Genomic DNA, 23,609 nt, shown 5'->3' on the forward strand with positions numbered 1-23,609 from the left:
CTCCAGCCCAGCTGCTGATATTAATATCACCAAAACTTCAACCCACTCATAAGAATGCATTCATGCACTGCTTGTTTTGATTGATTTGCCAATTCAGGAACTTTCATTGTTTCTAACCTTAGTTTATTTTAATGCCTTCAGCTGATTTTAGAAACTCAAGTTAAACAGTAATGGAGTTATTTAGAAATGTGTTTGAAACACTGACACAGTGTTCAGGGACTGTTTCCGTTTCCAGAGGAAGAACTTCTGAAGGGTTTGCCTTGGAAAGAGTTGTTGTTTTCTCTTCCGCCCAGGCTGTTGCTTCCTGAGTCTTCAGGAGGAAGGAATTCTCTCTAGTGCCTGTTATCCACACACAACATACACACCACACGCACAAACACAAATACCCAGAAACTGGTTGCATGCATGTAGAAGTTCTGCTTCGAAAGCAGCCACACCAGGTGGTCTACAGTAATGCATCTGTTTTCTGGAATTATGTACATAAAGTGTTTCCACAGCGCTATATACAGCACAATAGATGTACTATATAGCCAAAAGTGTTGGCTCATGTGCCTCACACACATATGAACTCAAGTGCAATGGCATTCTTAATCCATAGGGTTTAACGTGATTTCGGCCCACCCTTTGCAGCTGTAACAGCTTCAACAACACGTGAAAGACTTTCCACAAGTGTGCTTATGGGAATATATGACCATTCTTCCAGAAGCACATTTATGAGGTCAGACACCAATGTTGGACAAGAGGCCTGGCTCGGAGTCTCTACCCTTATTCATCCCAAAGGTGTTCTACCAGGATGAGGTCAGGACTCTGTGTGGGCCTGTCAAGTTCTTCCACACCAGACTTGCTCATCCATGTCTTTATGGGGCTTGCTTTGTGCAATAGTGCGTAGTCATGTTAGAACAGGAAGGGGCCATCTCCACACTATTCGCACAAAGTTAAGCGCATGAATGTGTTCAAAATGTCTTGGTATGCATTAAGAAGCATTAAGAGTTTCTTTCACTGGAACTAAGGGGCCCGACTACAACTATACAACACCACACCATAATCCCCCGCCACCAAACTTGTCACAGTGCGGTCAAACTAAGTACCATTCTCCTGGCAACCGCCAAACCCAGACTCATCCATGTGGTTTTATGTCACCACATCTCTGCAAATTGTCCCGAGCTTGGACGCAGGTTCTTGTTAATTGCACAATATTATTTTTAGGTAATTATTTTAAACATGCTTTAAAAGTTTTCACAACATTGTGAATACGGACAACAGGACAGACTCATATGATGCCTATAACACGCGCCCATAATCCAGTTATTTCGATGGGCTATTTTCGCTATAGAGACCCAAGCCATGTGTTATGCTGATTGGATTTGAAATCCAGATTTTTGAGGATTGATTAGTTTTAGTGCGAGCTTCAAGTGGCCACTCCGTTATATGGTTCTGTATGCATTTTTCATCCTGGATGATACAATTTTACTGCAGCATGTTTATTTATCTCCTGCGTTAAAAAATACTTCACAGCAGTCATCATCATCCGTCAGTGGTTATAATAAATACCATTTTCTCCCACCTCCTTTGCCAAATCATATTCTGAAAGACTTTGCATTCACCTTAAGGCATCACCAGCCAGCCCACTAATCCCAGGACTCAGACTTTAGTCTAATATGTCTTTCAGTCACTTTACCAGCCTGACAGACTCTCTAAATTCTCTCTCCGAATGACTTTTCCTTGCACTCTGTAGCTTCTCTTCACCCTGTTTTTCTTTCTTTAGTCTCTTTCTCTGTGCCTCTGACTCATTCATACATAACCTTATTCACAGTAGTTCAACCCGAGGGTGCTTTTCTCTTGGCTGACCTCACCCCCACCCTCCACACATCCCCACCCTGTTCTGGGCCCCAATGCACTCCTTTCAACTGGCCAGCAGATGCTATTCAAATGATGTTATCATGCCAAAGCTGTTCATACTCACAGACTGGATGAGTGTAGGGAGGGAGGGGGGACAAGGAGGTTCTTTGGCCATTTTTTTGTCTCGCTGTCTCGTACTGGGCTCTGGCCCAGTTACACTTAATACAATGCAAACAACATTTTGGAAATGGTAGTGTAATGACCCTTCAACAAATGAGTATGTAATGCTAATGCTACAATTGCTAGTACAAAAAGAAAAACATATTTGCACCTACAGTGCTGCAAAAAGTATTTGCCCCGTTCATGATAACTTTGTTTTGTACATTTGACACCTCAAACAATTTTAATATTAGTCAAAGATAACTTAAGTAAATACAAAATGCAGTTTTTAGAAAGAAAGCCTTTAAGTTCATGCCAAAGTATATCAATGGGATGTTCTTGTCTTTCTTTATATCGTGTAATGATTTGTTATCTGTGAAATCTGTTAGCCTGCTTCACTATGTCAGAAATGTCCTATTTAGGTCTATTCTAGCTGTAAATTTCTATTTGTCAACTACAGTAAATTCAAAACAATCCAAATTTATCGTGTACACGGCTTTGTTTCACCCCCTCAGACCATTCATTTTCTGAAACAAGCTGTTTTAGCTCCCTTTGCGATCCCTTTAATTTAACACTTCTGATTGGCTGCCTCCTATAAGCAGATGTTTTGAACAGCCGTGTGCCTTGGATGGGGGGGACTAGTTTCAGGAGTCAGAAGATACACCTCCTGTTGGCCATTAGAAAGAAAGCAGGTTTAAGGCACTTCCACCTTGTCTAAGTTTGGCAGACCCAAAGTAACATCCATCTCCTGTATGAAGTCTGTGGGTTTTTTTGCTGAGACCAGAACCGTCCTAGAGCCTTTGTCTTCCATATTCACACTCATAAATTACTGAACTGTACACATGTTTACACATGGATTTTGTTATGTCTGCACAGAGCCATTTCCCTGCTCTTATGTCTGGTTAACAAGCTGCTGACTAAAACATTCAAAATTAACCCCTCGTGTGTGAGTGGCATCAGTTTTCTCCTGCAAATCTCCACCTCAAAACCACTTGAGTATCAGTGTGTTATTTCCTGTAAAAGGACATTTGTGGCACATTTCAACCAAACGCTGCTACCTGAAAGAATCAGGCTGATGTGCCTCATTAACTCTAGTGCATGTAGTGTTTCCAATAAAACACGGAGGTATAATCATACTGCTCCTTTTTTTGTATCTACAGCTTAATTTTACAGTATAATGACATTAAAACAGAGACACAACTGAAACTCAGCTGTTGTTGTCTCTTCTTCCCTAAATCAATGAAACTTGGTAAGTTTATGTGGGTATATTAATAATTTATTCACTTCCACACACTTATTTTAGTAGTCACATCTTGAATAGATCACTGGGGTCCTGCAGAAATTGAGTATTGTTAGACGTTTCAGCATAAACAACAGAAGTGAACAGTTACCTCTGGAAGCCAACGCAACATATATGGAAGGTTTCGAACTTGAGCTTTACAGACAGGCACTGTACGGGCGGGTGAAGTGGTGATTTTTTTTTGTAACACATTTTTGAATAAGATTTGGAGAAACAGAAACTTTTTTATTCCACTTCTCCTTTTCTCTCTTACCTCTTCCTTCGCTCCAACTGCTCATCGTGAGTCTGCGTTTTAACACTAAGAATCTGTGTGTGTGTGCGTGCGTGCATTTGTGTGTCAGATGACCTATTGAAATCATTGTGGTGCAGAATTCCTGTTACCAAGGCAACACCGGCTTCTCCTTCTCGCACTCTCTCTCCCTGTGTCTTTTTCTCTGTCTCTTTATTTCTCCCTCTGTGACTCGCTGTCTGCCCTCCCCTTTTCATTTCCCCTCCACACCACAGCAAGGTCATGTGACTGCTGACGTCAGGCCTGGGAGGCAGGCAAGCAGTCTGAGAAGCAATTAGTTTGTGGGCTTTGAATAAACCTTCTCAGACTAGGAGAGTCTGGGAGTCAGTCACCGTCAGCTCTGCTTCACTCTCTCAGGCACTCTTCTCCTCCTACCCCCTCTCGACTGTTCTCCCCCCCTCCCCTCTCTCTCGTTCTTGCTTCATATTTGTTTTCTCTGGTGCTTTCTTTTATTCTCGCCTGTTGCTTCTCCTCCTCCTCCTCCTCCTCCTCCTGCTGCTGCTGCTGCTGCTGCTAGTGCCACAAAGTTAGTCTAGAGAGAAAGTGCTGGGTGATGGACTGCTGAACAGCTTGTACATTGCTACAAAGTGAGGTAAGCTTCCTGTGTTTTCTCTTTTGTGTGTGTGTATTGTGTGCTTTATCAGCCAGCGGTTGCTTCTGGAACAGTGTGCAGTGAAGTTAAAGCTGGATCAAGGATGGCTTTCGTTTCGTGTACTTAAAACACGTACCCGTGCAAAAGGGAAGTGGCAAATGACACTGTGTGTGTGTGTCAAGAGTGCTTTTTTTGTCACCTTTCAATCTAAACTTCGGAATGTATTAAGTGCAGAAATGCCGGGTGATGTCGGAGGGTTTCGAGGGAGATCCCCGCTCAGGGTCGGCTCTTGAAGACTAGTTGCTTTCTTTTGCAGCAAACACAGGCGGATCTGTTTTCGAAGCCCTTGCAGGAAGTGAGTGCACAGATAGAAGAGAGAAGGAAGGAGAGTGTGAACATTACATGGGGCCGTGTGTGGAGCTCCACATGGCTTTTTCTTCAAAGCTTTACTAATGTTACAGGCAGTAGTGTGGGCTGGAGCTTCGTACTCTGTCTGCCAGAGAGTCAGAGGCGGGGAAGTGGTGGGGGGCAGAGCAGCTGCCACCTGCCCCCCTCAGAGGGGATGGGAAAGCCTCAGAGAAATGCACTACAAAAATGGTTGTTGTTGTTTTTTTTAAAACAAATCAATAATGGAAAGATAGAAGAGCTTTTTTTGTCTAGAGGAGTTTATTTCTTTCTTCTTTTTTTGCTGACTTTTCTTGGCAAGCTTGACAAGCTCCCCTTTTCACCACCAGACACCCCCCCACCTCCCTGCATGCCTCTCACAAAAGCATGCCAGCTAGTATTTAGCCCAAATAGGGTGGAAAGAAGGGGAAATGCGGATAACAAGTGGTTTGGATCCACTCGTCAGTCCTCCTCCCTCCCTCTGTCTCTCTCGCTGCTTCTCTTAAACTGCGAGACTTTATCTCTTCCTCTCATCCTTTCCTCAGCAGTGCCTCCCTCCTCCCAAATGAATGAAGTGGAGATCGGCCAAAAGCATGTAACCGGTTTCTGTCACTGTATCTAAAGTGTCATCTAATGAAATGTCCGCCTCTGTACAGAATATTAGGGCACAAATTAGCACTCGCCTAATTGTGTGTGTGTGTGTGTGTACTGCATTCAAAGTGTGGTCTTTGTAGAATACCATAAATGGTCCATTTAAAAAGATTTTGTAATCTGTGAATGTTATTAGATAAGATGGTTTAGGCAAATAAACAGTACAGACATAAGTCACTCCTTTTTATGCCCCCTTTCAGATGGATTATCAGCTGATTATTCCTAGACTGACCTCAAAAACATTGAAATTGAATGAATTTTGCCACGTAATAATTTGTGCAAGCTACAGTTGAAGGCATACGTTGCTCTACTTTAAGTGCAGCTTCCATGTTAAGCAGTCCCAAATGTCCTGAAAGCCTGAGGGTCTCACCTTGTTGCAAAATGGGCCGCATGAGTCAAGGGACAGAAAGAAATTATATCTGTCTTCATATCTGTTCAACAGGCTGGGAATGTTGGCAGTATGAAAGCATGTTTGCAGAGAGGAGACACATATTAAAATACAGAGAAAGGTAGCAGTATACAGCTGAAAAATCAAATTCACGCCCAGATCGCAGTTTCATTCATTGTTCCGTGTGAGTGGCTGCGTGAAAACAGTGATTAACTGCATCTGATAGCTAAACTGTAAAACAGCTTTCTGTCTGTTTCTAAATCAAAAAGGGCCAAATGCCCCCAAAACTGAGGCAGGAATGCTCTTTTTCTACCATCATACATAAAATATGTCATCCAATGATAAATACTGATCTACTTTAAGGAACCCAGGCATACTAAATGCACTTTTTTGGCTTTAAATCTAACAATGCCTTAGCAAACAGTGCAATATTAGAGAATTGCATAATCATAATCATTAGTTGAAGCTGTTTATTTCTTAGGCTGCTGATGTGCTTCATCTGCTCTGCAGCTTCAGAGCTCTGTGCAAACATCAGCTGCATCACCTGTGTAAAAGTGCGAGTTTGCAAGCGTACACAGTGTGTATGCAAGCGTGTGTGTGGTTTCAGGTGTGTGACAGGAGCAGAGTTTGGCAGTTGGTTGTGTGCACATCACTGGCTCTGTTTCTGTTCAGTGCACATGAATGAGAACGTTATTGCTGGACCCAGGTGAGCGCAAATGTAGCCTCTCCAAGCTCGCGTGTATTTATATGTTCGGTCTCAGCTGATTTAATACGGTTATATCATGGAAAAAGTCGACCCTTCTCCCGTCTCGTGTTCTAGCAACCGAGCCCACACTCACACAGAGACGTTTGAGCGATGTGTTTATGCCCACATCCGCCGAAAAACCTGGAGAAGTTTAATTCTGCTACACACATGCTCAGCTGAACTGTACGAGCCAGGCTTCTATAACATCCTGTTTTGTACTTAAGGGAGTCTCATCTAGCACTGGTGGAAACTAACTTGAAGGCAGTTTATGTAACTGTTGATTTATGGCCAAAGGCAGGGAGAAAGAGAAAAAAGTAATTTAAGTGAGAAATATACAGAGATAAGAGAACAGACAGACACTTAGGAAGGCAGTTGGATGTTTTTCCGGTCTGGATTGCTCTTACTTTGTTCAACCTAGAAGTCTTCAAGACTTCAAATACTAATTCAGTGCTCACTTTAGGTTTGAATATAAAAAATATTCTTAGATGGTATAAAAAGGTATTAAAAGTCTTGGATTTGAATCCACCGTCTGGCTGGGCCCTTCCTATCTGGAGCTTGAATGTTGTTTCTGTGCCTCTCAAGGTCCCAACACAACAGATGTTCATCAAACATATCAATTACTTACATTTTCAGAAACATTTTCAGCCTGATCATTTCAATATAAAAGAATGTAAAAAAAAAAAATGTATATAAAAGTTTAATATAAAATTTCTCAACGCTTGATTTTGCTTGAAAGTTAGATAGCACAATCTGCACTAGCATATTTGAGTCTATTATAATGTTCCAGTAGAATGACATCATCATCTAACAATTTCTATTTGACTTTTATAGGAAGATTTGGTGTCTGATAGCAACATATCCAAAATTTATGATATTATATCATAAATGATATCATATCTTCTGCAGCCTCAGAATGTGTAGTCTAATAATTGTGACAGAAAGTCTATTCTATAATGTGTGTCTCATGCACTAGGCTAACTTATGTATGAACCATTAATCCAGTATAGCCTTAACTATGGAAGCACAAAAATTGATGCTTTCAACATGACCCCATCTTCATCACAAAAAGATTTTTATGAGGAAAATAACAGTGGAAACTTCAAAATTGTATCGTCACCCTGTAATTTCTTCCGGGAAATCAGAGACAGGCAGGCTGGAAGCATTTGGTGAGCTGACATGGGATGACCCATGGTAAAAATGTCAAATAATGAGGTCAGTGTGTGTACACGTAATCCCTGTGAGGCAAAAGCTCAGGCTTTAGACTGCTCTAAACTCTTAGTTATGTAAGAAAGTTATCAGCACTTTTCCTTGCTTTACTAGAGAAAAAACTCAAAACAACAGTGGCTACATTTTCTTTTTTTTCTTTTTTTTGAGCCCATCAGTAGCTAAACAGCATCATGTTTATTTGTTCACGCCAATTCTCAGAGGACTTTTTAGTCAGCAGAGCACTGATGAAACCGAATTTTCAGCTAGGCTAAAGCTAAAAGCAAAGGTTGTTTAATTTATAAAAGAGTGTGCTGAGGAGTCAGAATATAACAATATAAGCTGTATGTGAGATTAAATGTCTTGTCACATGTTGCTTATAGCAAAGCTGCAAGTGCTGCAAGCTGAATTTGTACATATAAAAGCAGCTGTGAGTGATGACACAGGGAGATATGTAACCTTTGGTATTTCCTGACAGCACAGGTTCTTCACATCATCCGGCCTTTCAGTGCCTTTGTGTCATGCAACGATAGCAAAGCATATACATACAGTTGTTATTTGAAAGACTTTATCCACCATATTCAGGCAAAAAGTGTAACATTTACCAAAACATGTCCTGCTGTATCTTTGTTCCTGCAGATGTTCTGGACCTGATTTTCTTTTTAAAACTGTCAATCAGTATGAGACAGGATGGTTTTTGGTTGGAGTTTTGAACCTCTGCACCTGCAGGTGGAGGAGATGGTGCCTATGAGTAGCATATTCAGATTGCCGAGGTGAAGCCAGAGGACAGCCCGTGAGAAGAACGTTAGCTTAACCTTCTGGTTTGAATAATGGTAGGCTTAAAGGGACAAGAGTTAAAATGCTGAGGATTGCTCAGAGTAAGATAATTAGGGATAAAAAAGGATTTATTTTGATCACTTTATCATGAAAAATTGTTATAGCCCAAGAATAAAAGTAGAACGTAGTGCTGTAAAGACACGCTATGCCGGGTTCATTGGAAAGTTAGCAAAACTGCCTGGTTGTCGCGTGCAAACAGGAGAACATGCCACAAAATCAATAAAGGGCTGCTCATGCAAACACGCAGCGCCGCTGATGGTTTGTTTAATGGCGTAAAAACAAAGTGTTATGCTATAATTTCTGCTTTTGTGTAGCACGTGGCTTTAATTTGAGGTGGAAACACTTTGAAAGTATGGGCCCACTCATATAAACATGCAAGAGTGCTACTCGCATCAGTGCTAACATCTAAAAGATATGCATAACAATATAGATATTCACTGTTGCACTTTTAGTCAGACAGAATTTATTTGTTTCTGTGTGTGTGTGTGTGTGTGTGTGTGTGTGTGTGTGTGTGTGTGTGTGTGTGTGTGTAGTGTCCCAGTGTTACTGATGGAGCTGGTGCCGAGAAACACGTTTGACTTGAGTGTGGAAATGTCAGTGGCTTTGATTACTGCACTTAGGCAGCTGTGACATTTTTCACTACTTTACGTGCACTCAACGCAAAGGTCAAAACAAAAAGTACCGGGCCACTTAAGAGGCAATTACACTCCTCTGCCGAGGCGTTGTGGTTTGAGTTTGAAGTTCGCTCTGGGTGAAGCGTTCCTGCTCATTGACTGTTAATGCGCCATCAAGCTAGATGGATGCGTCGCACATTCATTACGTACAGCCGTGTTTTGTTGTCATCACAATCGATGCACATTGCTTTCTTTAACCTGCACTGTTACACCGTCACTGCCAACAAACACTGTCTATGCTGCCGCTGGTACATGCACTTAGAAGGTGCACGTCTGTCTGGAAACTCTGGTTAGTGTCGTTGCAAAGACAGGTCGAATTTAGTCTTTACTTGTCAAGAGCACGTTTCCTTTCATGTCATTATTAATTCAATTCAATTCAGTTTTATTTATGTAGCACTGAATCACAAACCGAGTCTCCTCAAAGCGCTTTATATTATAAGGTGAAGACCCTGCAATAATGTGCTGTTACACTGGATTATGTATGACTTTTGTGATCAGATGGAAAATCGCAGCAAAAATTTTCTGGCACAACTTCACCTGCTTCCAAGGTGCATGGAGAGGATGAAAGAATTCACAAGGCAGGAACTCCAGCCACACTTGAGGGAAGATGAACAACTTTAATAATTGACCAGATGGGATACATTATTACATGCCTGGCTGTCTGAGAATAGAGGCTTCTAGCACTGGGACCTGGGTATTTTCAAAGACTGTCAGAATTATGACATTTACGACAGATTTCCTAAACGGACTAAAATAGCGCGTTAGTGGAATCCCATAATGGCGCTCGTAGGTGTGGTTAGTTTTATGGGTGATTTGCAAAGGCTGCCCTGTTTTCTGAACACTCACTGGTGCACTCACAGTTCATTCAAAATCAATTTGTGCGCGTGATCTAAATATTCTTCTGTTTATATTTTGTCCTGTGAAAAAGGAACTCCCAGAAAAACATATGAAACAGGTTAAGTCGCAAAAATCTCAGATTTCCCACCACTTACAGTCTGTGATTGCGCTCTCTGTAAATAGCGACAGTACTTTTTAGTGCAACACGTTAGTATATTTGACCACAGGTCTATTAATGGACGGAATTACTTCACCGTGGCTTCGAGAGTTGCTCTGGAGTGACAGTCTTCAATTTGGATTTTCAATTTTTTAATTGAAAAAGCAAAAACACTTTGCTTATAATGTGTTAACATTTATTTTTAGGCTTTATTTGAGCGACAGTTTATATGTGTTGGACAAAAGAGAATGGCAACGGTGATAAATTGATCCCAAAAACAAAGTGTGCTCCAGAGCAGCTTGTGCAGATACTTTAAGCTCCCATTCCCTTTTGAATGCATTCATGTCTGTGATATACATGTTGAGTGAGCGCTTGCTGACAGACAAGTGATTATGGAGGTTTAGAGGGACAGCTGGTCGGTCAGGCTCTTTGTCATTCTCCAAAGGGCTTCTTTATGAAGAGGTCATAGGTCACTGAGCTGAAATCCAGCCCCAGAGGAGAGCAGAGGGCTCTGAAGCATCGCCTGCAGCTAAAAGGTCCCACAGAAGGTTACGCTCACAGATCATTTTTGAAGGATGGCCGTGGTCTATAGGCTCCCGTGTGTTGGTGGGGAGGAACTATGGGAAACAGATGTTCTATTTTTAGCCGCGGAATGGAATTCACACGCGCACACTGTCATGCTAGACGCGGGACACAAAAGATGGGAGTTCCTCACTGGAGAATACTTGTCTTAGGTTTACTGAGAAGTTTTCTGTGTGTGCTTGAGAATGTTTATCTGAGTTCATTTCACTACACTGCACACTCCTACTTTCTGCTTACACTTTGTAAATTATCTTCAGGGTGTAAAACAATGTGAAAGCACAAGAAACTTTACTTTTCTATCTTTAGTCGTCTTATTTGCTGCGTTCCCCATGGGGGCTTTGCAAGTTAAATATTTCCATATTTCTTGAATGTGTGGTTAGCAGTCTTGGCATTCCTTCCACGAATGTATTTGTTGTCCTTGAGTTTCAGCTCTCATACAGTGAAGTATTAAGAAAGTAAACTTTTGCCAGCAGAACAACACTGGCCAGACGCTACATAATTGTGGTTGCTTACTCACTTAGGATAATAATGATGGCCGTCTGAAATAAAAATCTATAATTTTGTTGGGTTGTTGTTTTATTTATTTATTTTGCTCTACTACAAAGAAACCTTTAATGTTGACTGTCTTTAAACAAAAGAGAAAATCATCCATGTGATGCAACATAGCGTTTCATGTTAGCAAGATGCAGACGATGATGCCGTTAGAAAACGAGCTCAGAATATTTGAGTAGAGACCGATGGCCTGACTCAGATGAGGAGCTTAGAAGCACACACGGTGAGGATTGAAAATAACACAAAGTGCTACAAAAGCAAGTCAAACGTCCATCCATCCATCCATCCATCCATCCATCCATTCGCTTGTCCTTTTCAGGGTCGCGGGGGGCGCTGGAGCCTATCCCAGCTGTCATTGGGCGAGAGGCAGGGTACACCCTGGACAGGTCGCCAGTCTGTCGCAGGGCCAACACATAGGGACAGACAACCATTCACACCTAGTGGCAATTTGGATTATCCAATTAACCTATCCCCACAAGTTGCATGTCTTTGGACGGTGGGAGGAAGCCGGAGTACCTGGAGAGAACCCACGCAAACACGGGGAGAACATGCAAACTCCACACAGAAAGACCCCAGCCTGATGGTGGAATTGAACTCAGGACCTTCTTGCTGTGCGGCAACAGTGCTAACCACCGTGCCACCGTGCTGCCCCAAGTCAAATGTGTTGCTTAAAAATTGAGAGCTTGAAAGAAATGAATGTGGTATAAATAAGTGGCTCTTATTTTTTACTGTTGTCGGTCTGATCAGACCATCAGCATTATCTTTTTTCAAACTTTGCTTTTGTGTAATGTTATTGTCCTGGTCACAAAAGTAACGTTCAAAAAGAGTAATATATGTTTTCCTCTCATTTGTAGTCAGAAATAATCATGAAACAAATATTTTATACAAGAACAACAGCAAACAAAATGTTACATATTGCGATGAGATGTCCTTAATAAGATTTTTTTAGTTTTAAAGTTTTTTTTCTGTTTTTCTAAATTTCACACCAGATGCACTTAATAATTCACAGTATAGACAGTAAATTATATCCCATCAGGAATGATCCAAATAACTGGGTGGCAACTACGTGATGAATCTCACATCCATAGCTACTTGGAATTCCTCAGTGCTCGCAGAGACCTTTGGCAGGCAGGATGCATGCCTTACTAGGGTATGTGAGGCATAAGCAGATGAGTGCTATCATCGAATTGTCACTAAAAAAATGCTGAATTTAAATATCGGGTTGGAAAATCTGATCTCAAGCCGTTTATTAAAGGTGAGCTGTTACAGAACTGCTGTAAATCCACACAGATTAGTCTACCATAGATTATGAGTGTCTTTTTCCACATGACAAATCCTGTTCATGACTTTCCTTCATAATGTGTGATCAGTTATCTACACAGTAATTTCCTCTTGCATCTTTGGTCCTTCTTCAGTCGATATTAACTTGTTCTTAAAAATCTTTGGGTAGTTTTTTTTTCTGTAAATCTAAAACATAACATGTATTAATGTGCATTTGAAATGTTATTTGTATTTACTTGTCAAAGCTTCAAATTGGACTTTGGGATATTATAAACATTAAAAAACAGAGATTACTACACTTTCACTTTCTTAAAAGTCCAGGCAGTCTGACACTGCGATTGTGATCACATTTGTAATCTGTAAGTGGTTTTTTTGTGTTGTTTTTTTTAAACACATTCATTAAAAACTCTCGAGTATTGCAGCTTTTTTTAACCACTCCAGAGGAAACACTTTAGAAAGCTCTGCCTTTTCTGGCTGATTCAGTTTCACATATTTGCGACTGAGGCCCAGTGTCTCCCAGCTCTGTCTTTGTGACGACATTTTACATTTTTTATTTTTTGGAGAAAAAAACATAAACATAGATTTTGAAACGATTCAACATCACTTAGCTGCGTCTGCGTTTACGTTGTAGCGCCTTTTTACTGCCAGTAACAGACGACACTGAGCACAGTTGTGGTTAACGTTTTACGATACACTGACCTCTTAATGCAGTTTGCAGTGGCTGTTTTCCACTCACGCACAATAATGCGTGTCTCCTTTGTTCTGCCTCATCATCACAGGTGGTAACCTTGTGCGTTTGATGGTTACTCAGCTTTTATCTCCCGCTGAAGGGCAAAGAGAGATTTCCGTGTGCATGTGTGTGTCTGTCTGTGGTTATGTCTGTGTCTGTGAGATCAGTATATATCAGTGTTATTATGTCATTTTTCCAAACAGCAAATAAAGATAGTGGACGTCTAGGCTGGCAGACATCATTCTGCAAAGAAGGCTGTCCGCAGAATGTTCACATCAGTGCGGGAGGGAGAGTATTTACAAAGCCACATACCAGTCATAGCAAAAGGGGAAAAAATGTTGCAGTAAACTTGACATTTACAAAACCCAGTCTGGCCTACTGCACAGGTGAACTCATCTAAGCGACATGTGGAAAAGAAAGAAACACAGAAAGATAAGAAAGAAATACTTTAAACCAGGAGGCTGATGTAAAGATGATTAACAATATCTAAATCCTTCAATCTGCACATGTTTAAATTAAACAACCTGTTGCATAAATAAGTATAAATTTCAGGCTTTATTTCCAGTCTTGGAATCAAATGTTCACTGTTTCAAAATAAGAGCCTCAGATACTGTGCAAGATATTCTTTTTGTTCTTGCAGACCACGTCAGGTGCTTTACTTTTAATAATAAATATATTGGCTTTTGTTGGTTAGCTAGCTCCTGCGGTTGTTTCTCTTCTGTCAAACAAAGGGCCGTCGTTATTACTGCTGCCACAAACCTAAAATATCTTTCTTAACTTGGCAACAGATTGAAATGTACAGGATTAAGCTCCATTAAAACTAAAGCAAATTATGTTAATATCAAACAGTTAGAAAATGTCAGTTTACTTGGAACAACACAGACTTATTCAAGCTGACTGACAGTCTGAATATCCAGAAATCTTAATGCCCCAAAATCTCTCTTCAACACAGCCCGGTTCCCCGGGTTAATCCTGACCCCTGACCTTCACACTGTGATGTAACTTCCCTGCTGTTTGTTATTTTCCGTGATGTTATATCCTGTTTCTATATTTTCTTACACCACAGGAAGCAGAGCCAGCTTTGTTGCATCCCCAGGGGCATTCTTCAGTCAGAACCATCTCCAGACTCAGGCTTTGCCCACGTCACATTCTCTCTCTTCCCACTCTTTCTCTCATTAATGCATACAGTGTTACAGGCCGCACCCTCAGTCCTGTAACAGACGTGCATTCCCCAGCTGCTCCTATAATTACTCTGCAAACAGCTTTTATCAGTTTCAGTTCAGCACAGTTTACAGCCATGTCACTCTATCGCTGCTGAGCAGGTGCTTTTCTTTCTTGTTATCAGCCGTCATTCGTACGGAAAATTCACTTGGAAAGAAAAGAATAACACAGGCAAAAGTTGACATTATAGTGATGGAAAAATGTCAAGCTGCTTAATCTGTTCTCTTCCTTTTGCGTGGAATAAGAGGTTGACATCTAGTTCAGATTTTTCCCAGATCCATGTGGATCTGGGAACTGATGTCTGCACCAGTTATGACAATGTAAACCGACCACATGCAACTTCTGGGAATCAGTCCATGAAAGTCAAAAGCCGTGATACCATAAATCTTGGAAATTTGGGTGATTTCTACGTCAAGTTTGTGTTCTAGTCCAACTCTGGAATGATTTCAGTGCGACTGCTATTCTTAGAGTGCTATTTTGTCATCCTCTGCTGCTTTCTCTGGAATGTCACTATGAACTTGTGCCATTAGCTGTCCTGACTCGTCTGAAGGAGAACATTTAAAGGTTTATTCCACAGTGCTGTCATGTGGTAGTACACAGCACCGTGAAGTTTTCTTGGTAACGCTTTATAATCACCATCACTAACATTATACTTTATTATTAATCACAAATTATAGTTACCTATAAATGTATGCGCTAATAACTGAAATAGGCATACGGTAGAATGAAATAGCTAGGATCTCAGGACCTTTCATTGGGTTCTTGTATTAACCCTTGTGTGGTGTTCGTATTTTTGTTACTCAGCCAGTGTTCATGGGTCTGGTGGACCCGCTAGAGTTTTGGCTTTCCAAATTAACACTATCAAACAATTTTATGTTAAATTACTCAACAGATGTTTACTTCATCCCAATTACAAGACATATGAACAGCAAACATGGTTAATTTTTTCCCTTTACCTTTGTTAGATCACATTTATGAATTAATGTGCTTCTCGTTTTTCTTTTATATAAAATGTTATAAATAAATCAGTTATAATCAAGTGGAGTGAGTGGAAAGACACAACACATTTACACGTGAAAAAATAATTAATTGTTTAATTTTTCTTTTGAAAAAAACTGAACACGGGTCTCACAGACCCGAACACCATACAAGGGTTAAAATATATGTGCAATAGAAAAGTGACTGTAGAGTTTTAAGCAAGTTCATAGATTTAGGTTTAGCTCAATTAGCTTCCAAGCTGAAGTTGGGCTTTTATCTCTGACAAAGACAACCTCTACCCACAGAGCTGTGTAACAGTGCAAAGCTCAGTAGCTGAGCTAAATGGGGTCTGTTTGGGATTTGAGAAAACTCACTTGTATGAAATTTAGCAGCAGACCTCAGACGTAATCACCACAATAACAGCAGGGCAGACATCTATTCTGTTTCCCCCTGTTGGGCCCCAGGAGTTAGTCATCCAACCAATTTAGCAGGTCCAATGATCTAGTGCCAGGCAGACAGAGCGCTCCCACCAGGGCTACACAGATGGAGAGCCAAGCAAATTAGACACGACCTCGGAGTACAAGGCAGGGGTCGTTTTCTCTCAGACACAGAAGAGAAGAACAGTTTTCCACACAGGCATGCAACCAGACCTGATTCTCATAACAGTCAAAATAGTTGAGCTGAGATGTTGTTGTTATTCTACAGATTCATTGGGCCATCATACATTTGTACATCTAATGCAAATAAACAAGCCTGTATAAATAATTATTAAAATTAATTAATGTTTAATACCTTTAGCATGGCCACAGATCTCTGCACTGCAGCTTCACAGATTGAATTACATAACCTTTAAGCTGATTATAAAATTGACTTGAGGAAGTGTGTCATCTTGTGCATCTCACTGGATCGCTCCTTTTGCTCCTAAATCAATAGACACTACAGTGTGTGCGGTTGCCTACTCATCCACCCGCTATCAGGTCTGTTACCATAGCAACCTAATGAAGACTAAGAAGGCCTTTTAAAAGTATAACAGCTGAAAATAACGATCGTGGGCAGCTAACCAGCTAGCAACAATCAATGTGACAAGACTTCAAATGCTGTCTCTGGTTTGGTAGCGACTTAACGGGAAAGAGCCAAACAAACTGAGACGAAACAAGGAGTTCGATCCTAGAAAGACAGACTTCACTCCAACTGCTGCAAACTCACACGTCCTACTTTAAAGGTTTTAGAGTCACCTTCTATCCACCTGCTGACTAGCCAGTTGGAGGCCTCTTTGGTACCAGTGGAAGTTACAGACTGGTTAGAGATTTGCCTTACTACTGTAGTTAATGAAGATTCATTTGAAACATGTACCAAAGGCCTTAACCCCCCCAAGTTAAGTGATGAATAATTTGAATTGTTGTACAGTTTTCCTGCTGGGGCAGGAGGTGGGTTTCCTCAGGCTCAGCAGGATATAAGCAGAAAGAGTAGTCATCCATTCCTCAGCATTTTCTTTCTTATTTTAATGTCTATTTTTGTGTGTCCTTCTCTGTTGTACTCCCCCTCCCCTTTCATTCCTGCTGTCCATTGTTCTGGAGACTTAAACTGCTGCAGATGTTTCTAAAAAAAACATGGGAAACTTTCTCTCTCTCTTTTTTTAACAATACTGCCATTTCTTTTTCAGTCACTCTCCTAAAAACAACAAAATGACTGCTTTATATTTGCACCTCACAGTCTCTTGGAGATCCGATGAATATATATGTTTTATTCAGGGGTTGCATCCCAAACTGCTCTCCCAAGTGCAGATTTTGCATCTGCACTTTCCATTCAGATATATGCGGCATATAAATATAATATAATAAAAGCCCTATGAATTAAAAATTAGCAGTGTCATGCAAAGTGCTTTAGCAAATAGAAGAAAGATTTCCAAATGAAGTATCCCTGCACTTAATGAAAACCTTTTAGAACAGGTTTCTGTATCTTATACTCAAAATCTCATATTTGTTTGCCACATTTATCAATAACATCACCATTGCATAACACGGATTCCATGTATTATAGTGTAAATGGTAAATGGACTGGTTCCTATATAGCCCCATTCACACTAGCACATTTTTCTAAGTAACATTCACACGCGTTCATATTCCGATGGATGCATCAGAGAGCAATTTGGGGTTAGTATCTTGCCCAAGGATATTTGGCATGCAGACTAGGGGAAGCCAGGAATTGAACCACCAACCTTTCAATCAGTAGATGACCTGTTCTACCGCCTGAGCTACAGCCACCCTTGTACGAGTCAGACTTTGTATGTACGAGTTGAGGTGATAGGGAGTAAAACTGACAGAACTCTCTGATATAGCTTCAACAGATCCAAAGAGAACAGCAGTCTTTGGATCCTGACATAAAAACAGGATCTGTATCTGTATAAGCAAATGAGTTACATGGAGTTAAGCATCCCAGGTATTCCATGTGTGACTGCATCCCTGTGTGTAGGCATCACAGCCCAGTTCTACAAACTTGTTACATTGCAGCGCTTCAGTTTTACCCTAGAAATACTACTACGGCTTCTGATTGAAATTACAATCTATATACTAGATAGTAATCTGGTGAATTAGCATGCTAACCAGCTACCAGTTACCAAATGCCACTTTGTACCAACATTTTTTCCAACATGGGAGGAAAACTAGCAATTTTGAGATTCTGTTTTTCTTTTTTACAGTCTAGTCCCTGTTAAAAGATAGCCAGGGAATAAAACGGTAAACACAGTGAGTTCACTACTGTGCTAGTCTGATGTGATTAGCTAATTCAGCACGCTTCAGTTTTGGAAACCAAGATACCAGTGAAAGTTAATTACAATACAAATGATTCCAACTACATTGCATTGATAGCTGTACCTGTTCTCCAAGGTGTTATAGTCATTTATACCACCCAGGCATTCGTGAAAAACTGGATTTACAAGGTTGAATTAGAAGATACAGTTAAGCTAATTAGCTAATTTTATTGGATTGGTTGAAGAAATAGAACTGCTATTTCATCATTTTATCACAAATTGCAAAATAACAGCAACGTCTTTTAGAGTAATTTTTTTTTTTTACTTTTAAGAAACAATGACTAAATGAATTGGTAGATTTTGTTCATTAACTGTATGTTTTTCTCAAAATGGTCAGTGTGTAAGAAAGGAACGGAAATTATAGAGAACACAGCTAAAACAATATTTCAAGCAACAATTTTCGACTTCATTTAAAAAGAAAAATTCAACATCTCGTGGCATATTTGGTGAGAAAACCTGGAAAAATTTACCTCCTTACTTGTGAGACAACTATTGTTTCTCCAGAGTTATCAGGTTTTCACAGCAAGCCCACATCTTAAAATCCACACATTTATTTTTGTTAGTCTTCTCCATTCAAGATTCTGTCTACACAGGCAACTGGTGCAGTGCTGCTGCTTGTGATTTCAATAAGGGGCAGCTATTGGGGCAGTTTAGGTATAGTTTGGGTTTTACTGTAAAAATATTTTATCTGTAATCGTTCATAATGTACACTTTAGGAAGAATGGGCGGTTGATATGTTGTTTGCTTCAGGACTCAGAACATCCAGCTGATTTTATGTGAATAAAAACATTGTGCCTCAATTTGGGGGGGTTGCTAGTACACTTTCATCTTGTTTTCCATGTATACTATTTACTTACTGCACAGAGTGTAAGTGTTGACCGATTTATCTGCAGGCCGACAGTATCGGCCGATATTAACTATATAACAAGCAAACAATCAAATTAAAAAAGTAAAGAAGAGGCAGGAGAAACACCCTTCAACCATGTTGATTTTGCATAGTTTATCCACCAGATGATATTCTGCAAATTCCCTGTTGGCAATGCAGATGTTTGGAACACCGCAAACACAAAAAAACCCAAAACAGCATCGACAGATTTATGAGAATATCTGATTTTTACATTGCCAAATATCGATACTGGTATCAATCCTTAAAATTCTACATTCATCATGCTTATTAGACCATGTATTATTCTGTGCAACAGCTATGGTGACATCTAAACAGCAAACCAATCCACAGACATCAGTGTCTTAAAAAAAAAAGATAAACGTAGCTAGCTAACATTTATATTACCATCTGCAGTATATTCCTCCTTCTGGACAAAAATTGCTTGCTGCTTCCTCCTCTTCTGCTACGCAGCAAAGATTGCAAATACTGAGAATGAGAAGTGCGCATCATTCTCCACTTGACTTTTTGACAGCTCCAGGTCCACCACGCAGGTATTTCTTGTGCATGTAGTCGTACGTGTCAGTGTGAATGCAAGCATGAGAAGAATGGCACGTATGAGACAGCAATAGACAAAAAGAAATCTGGCCTCAAGATGTTGCAGCATTAGATTTCCTGTTTACATCCCTCAAGGAATTAAGAACTGTAGTTACCAAGCTGCACGTCTCTATCTGGAATTGATCGGTGTATAAAAAACTGAATGGATGCTTCAAATGGAGGATTCATGCAGACCACTGTAGCGTTGGCCAATTTTACCCAGTTGTGATTACGGTTATTTGACTTTCTCTTTCCATTTTAACATTTTATTACCTTTTTTGAATTTGTTTAGCAGTTAACCACAGTTGGTACTGCACCTCACATTTCTGCACCCCCCACCATTATCATACACCTACACACAGAGCACAGTGTATTTGATTGAGAGTACTGTGTGTGTGTGTGTGTGTGTGTGTGTGTGTGTGTGTGTGTGTGCTTTTTTACCCATGTGCATGTGTCTGCTGTGCATGCAGCCAGAAATCTCATCAATGGCTCTATGATTTTGCTGAATGTTACTATGGTAACTGCAGTGGAATTGCCTCATAAGAGAGAGCTGGTCCTGTGTAGGTTGAAATAATGCTGAGGATGAAGAGCATTTAAATAATGGAAAAACAAGGTGCAAGAGAAAGGTGAGGAGTTTATGAATCAAAGAGGAAAAAGATGAAAGACTCTATAAGATTCATATCGATACTACAAATATTTACTGAATATGTATTCTCTTCTTTCACTTGTCTCATAAACATGTTCATACAGTTTGATTGCAACCTTTGTTTTACAAAGAAATGATTTTGTCCACCGGGGAAGTGATCAGAAAGTCTCTTCAGCAAAGCTGAAAGGACTGTAAATTGTGAATGTGAATCCAAGCCGTAGTCAACCAGATGTGCATAGACTTTACTTCAATCTGAATGACTGTGCTCATTTTGAATGATAGTTCATTTGGTGTTTAAAGAATGCTGCAGCTGCTGTCTCCCTCTCCCTACAACAACTAAAATAAATCAACTGATGAAGTAGAAGTCAATTTCTGAAGTCATATTCAACAGTAAAAGTGTCTTTGATGCTCTCACTTGAACTTTTTGTGCCTGCGTGGCTTCTCTCCAAGCGCACCAGTTTCCTCAAACAATCCAAAGACATGCATGTTAGATTAATTGGTGATCCTAGCAGCGGAGGTGAGGATGTGATCGTGAAGGTCTGAGTGTTAGTATCTGGACCGACGCCATGTCCAACACACAGCCTACCTCTTACCCAGTGTCAGTGATTAAGCCAAGCCCCCATTGTGCCTTGGAACCACTTAATCCCTGTGTTTACATTGAGGCTGAAATTGGATGTCACTACATTACCTTCAAGGTTTTCCATGTGTAGTAATTAGAAACCAAGATAAGATCCTTACCCTGTTTGCTTAACCTGCAACTGATTATCATAAAAAGACATCTAGGATGAAAACCTGAAAAATTTCGACTACTACAGGTCACTGCTAGAGTTTAAACGTCTTAAAATCCAGCAAAAATCACTAACGTTGGCCTGGATCCACTATCCAGGACCACTATCCATCTTCCACACAGTAGATAATCTGCTCATGACAGTGGGTTCCTAGGCATGCTTGGAACTACAGCTTACAGTAAAGCTTAGAAGAAGCCCAAAACTCAAATGGGACCATCTATTAGCCTATCTAACACAAGAGTGTAGGCTTTTTTGGAGGACATATTATGAGGACTTAGCACCCCCAGCCTGAAATGCAAGAAACCAGCTTTTCCACTGTCTGACGTTCTGAAGAGCACACTGAAGGATGCAGCAGCCTTGAGACGCTCTGACACGTGTCCTGTCACTCAGCAGTGCCTACTCGTTTTAATGTCAGCTGCTGTCAATCCTTTGTGCACATTGCAGTACATATACATAGACATCTATCTGATTTGTTGTCCTAAGGATTGCCAGGCCTTTAGATCAGAGTTTTACAGTCCCCTTTGTGTATTTTTACCAAGGATAGCGAAAATCACTTTTCAATAACACGAATTTATTAATGATAATGTTACTCGCAAGAATCGCTATCCATTATAGAAGTAGCCAGTTTTGTTTTTTCTCTCCTTGAGGAACTTTTTGGTCATTAAAAAAAAGACCACACGAAGATGAAACCACCACAAAACGTAGAACTTCCAGTGGTCCAGAAAAAAACACATACAGGCTTCAGCTGAAAATCCATGTCATCATCAAGTGGGTTGCCAGGAGCATCCTCGGTTGGCTAAGCATGTCATCGGGACTGGCAGAGTGGTTTCATGGCTGCAGCGGTGTGTGGGGTGAGTGGGCTGTGTGAGCGTATATGTACGCGCTGGAAATAGCAGGTGACAGGGCACAGTGGGTCACTAATTACAGATTTGTAAGTGTGCATGTGTCTGTGTGTGTACGCAGGCTGGTGTTAGAGCAGCAGACAGGGTCACGGCTGTGGATTTCATTAGGTGAAGTGCTTGGCGACAGACTCTGGTGTAACCGCTCCGAGGGTCCGTTGCTGACATTCGGTCAGTGTGGTAATTGGCACTAAGTCAGAGCTTTTGAAAGTTATTCAACCAAAACCTTTGTTCAGCTTCACCTGCTTCAAAGAAGAAAAATGAAAAATCACATGTGTCCGTCATTTCCTTTCATTTAATTTTAAAGGCCTTGAATGTATTTCTTTCTATGAATCATCTAATAAAAGAGAGTGCACCATTGCACACTGAAGAAACCACCTGAAAGTAAGCACTGCTTCATTTTTATTTCCGAATAGTGTCAAAATTGTAACTAAAGACTTGGTGTAGAAACAAATAGCTTAATGTTTCATATTCTGTACAAGCTTTGCAGCCACATTTGGTTACATTAGCAGCATCTCTCTATGGTAGATGTTACACCTTCACAGTGTAATATCTACCATATGTGATAGGTTGCAGTGAAATTCTCTAAAGACACACACAATTCCCAGTATATATACTGGATAAATACCAATGTTATTTCCATTACCTGCTGCTGGATTCATGTTCCCTTAAATATTAATTGTAAAACTTCTGATCTTGTTTGCAACATTGAACATGATATAAGTCTGAATGCATCCAGTCTCACTGAGGCCTGAAATTATAATGGACATCTTGCTGTCCGTAGACATCTTAAGATGTCGGCCTCGCATCTTAAGAATGTAGCTCAAAGTGCAGCTGGGCTTAGGACCACCTTTAGTGCTGCTTGCATAGCTGCTGTTTTTTAGAGCAGTTGGAAAGAAAAAGAAAATGAATTTGTGGTGTCTGACCATGTTGGAAATACAGTGTTTATATTGGCCACTCGGAGAGAAAAAGCCAGCTGTAATATCATGAGGCAAGACGTGATAATTGTTTAGATATGGGGACATTCTCTTGCCGTAGGCCTTCGTACCGCTGCGTTTGGTTGCTCACAGAAAAGCTAGAGAAACAGCTGTGTGACAAACAAAAAGGAGAGAAGTTCAAGCCCTGCATACTCTTTGACACCGCTGTAAAGTTTTTGACCATTTAGTCCTGTTTAACTTTTGTCAGAATTCATACTTTGGGATTATAGCGTGCATGCTGTATGTGCTAACATCTCCCCGGCCCACATTTTCAGTCCACTGCAGTTCTTTGTTGTGCCCTACGTGTTAGCAGAAGTCGTTTAATAAAAAGTAAACAAAGGCGATTGTATAAGTGTCATCAGTCACATGGTACTCAAGCAGTTGATTATGACCATAGCACCCCAAGCATCAGGGCACTTTTCATCGCCATGTTTACTGAAGAGAAGTGGTAGCTGTTCTATAGCGCCTGCCTGGTTATTGTACCATGATTTAGAGCACAGCTGCAGCTCAGATAATTCAGCACTCACTTAACTTATCACTTCTCAAATAGCCTTGCTTACACTGGGGATATTTTTCCTTGGTGACGGCCTTAGTCATACCTTGATATGACC

At 40.5% G+C, this 23,609-nt stretch overlaps 1 protein-coding gene across 3 annotated transcripts in view; it reads left to right on the top strand.

Moving 5' to 3' along the window:
• ncalda (neurocalcin delta a) overlaps positions 1 to 23,609 on the top strand; it is a 66,471-nt gene that overhangs the window by 24,810 nt on the left and 18,052 nt on the right. Inside the window, exon 1 of one of the 3 annotated variants that reach the window (XM_085290654.1) lies at positions 3,864 to 4,179. The exons of the other annotated variants lie outside the window; for them this stretch is intronic. The gene's annotated coding sequence lies outside the window, so the exon portion shown is untranslated. Of the gene's footprint in view, positions 1 to 3,863; positions 4,180 to 23,609 lie in introns of those variants that run through there. 3 annotated transcript variants of the gene reach the window in all.

This window comes from Mchenga conophoros, linkage group LG11 (assembly GCF_057382185.1).
Source record: "Mchenga conophoros isolate Kocher_MC1m ecotype Shallow Benthic linkage group LG11, M_conophoros_male_GT1.1, whole genome shotgun sequence".
NCBI lineage: Eukaryota > Metazoa > Chordata > Actinopteri > Cichliformes > Cichlidae > Mchenga > Mchenga conophoros.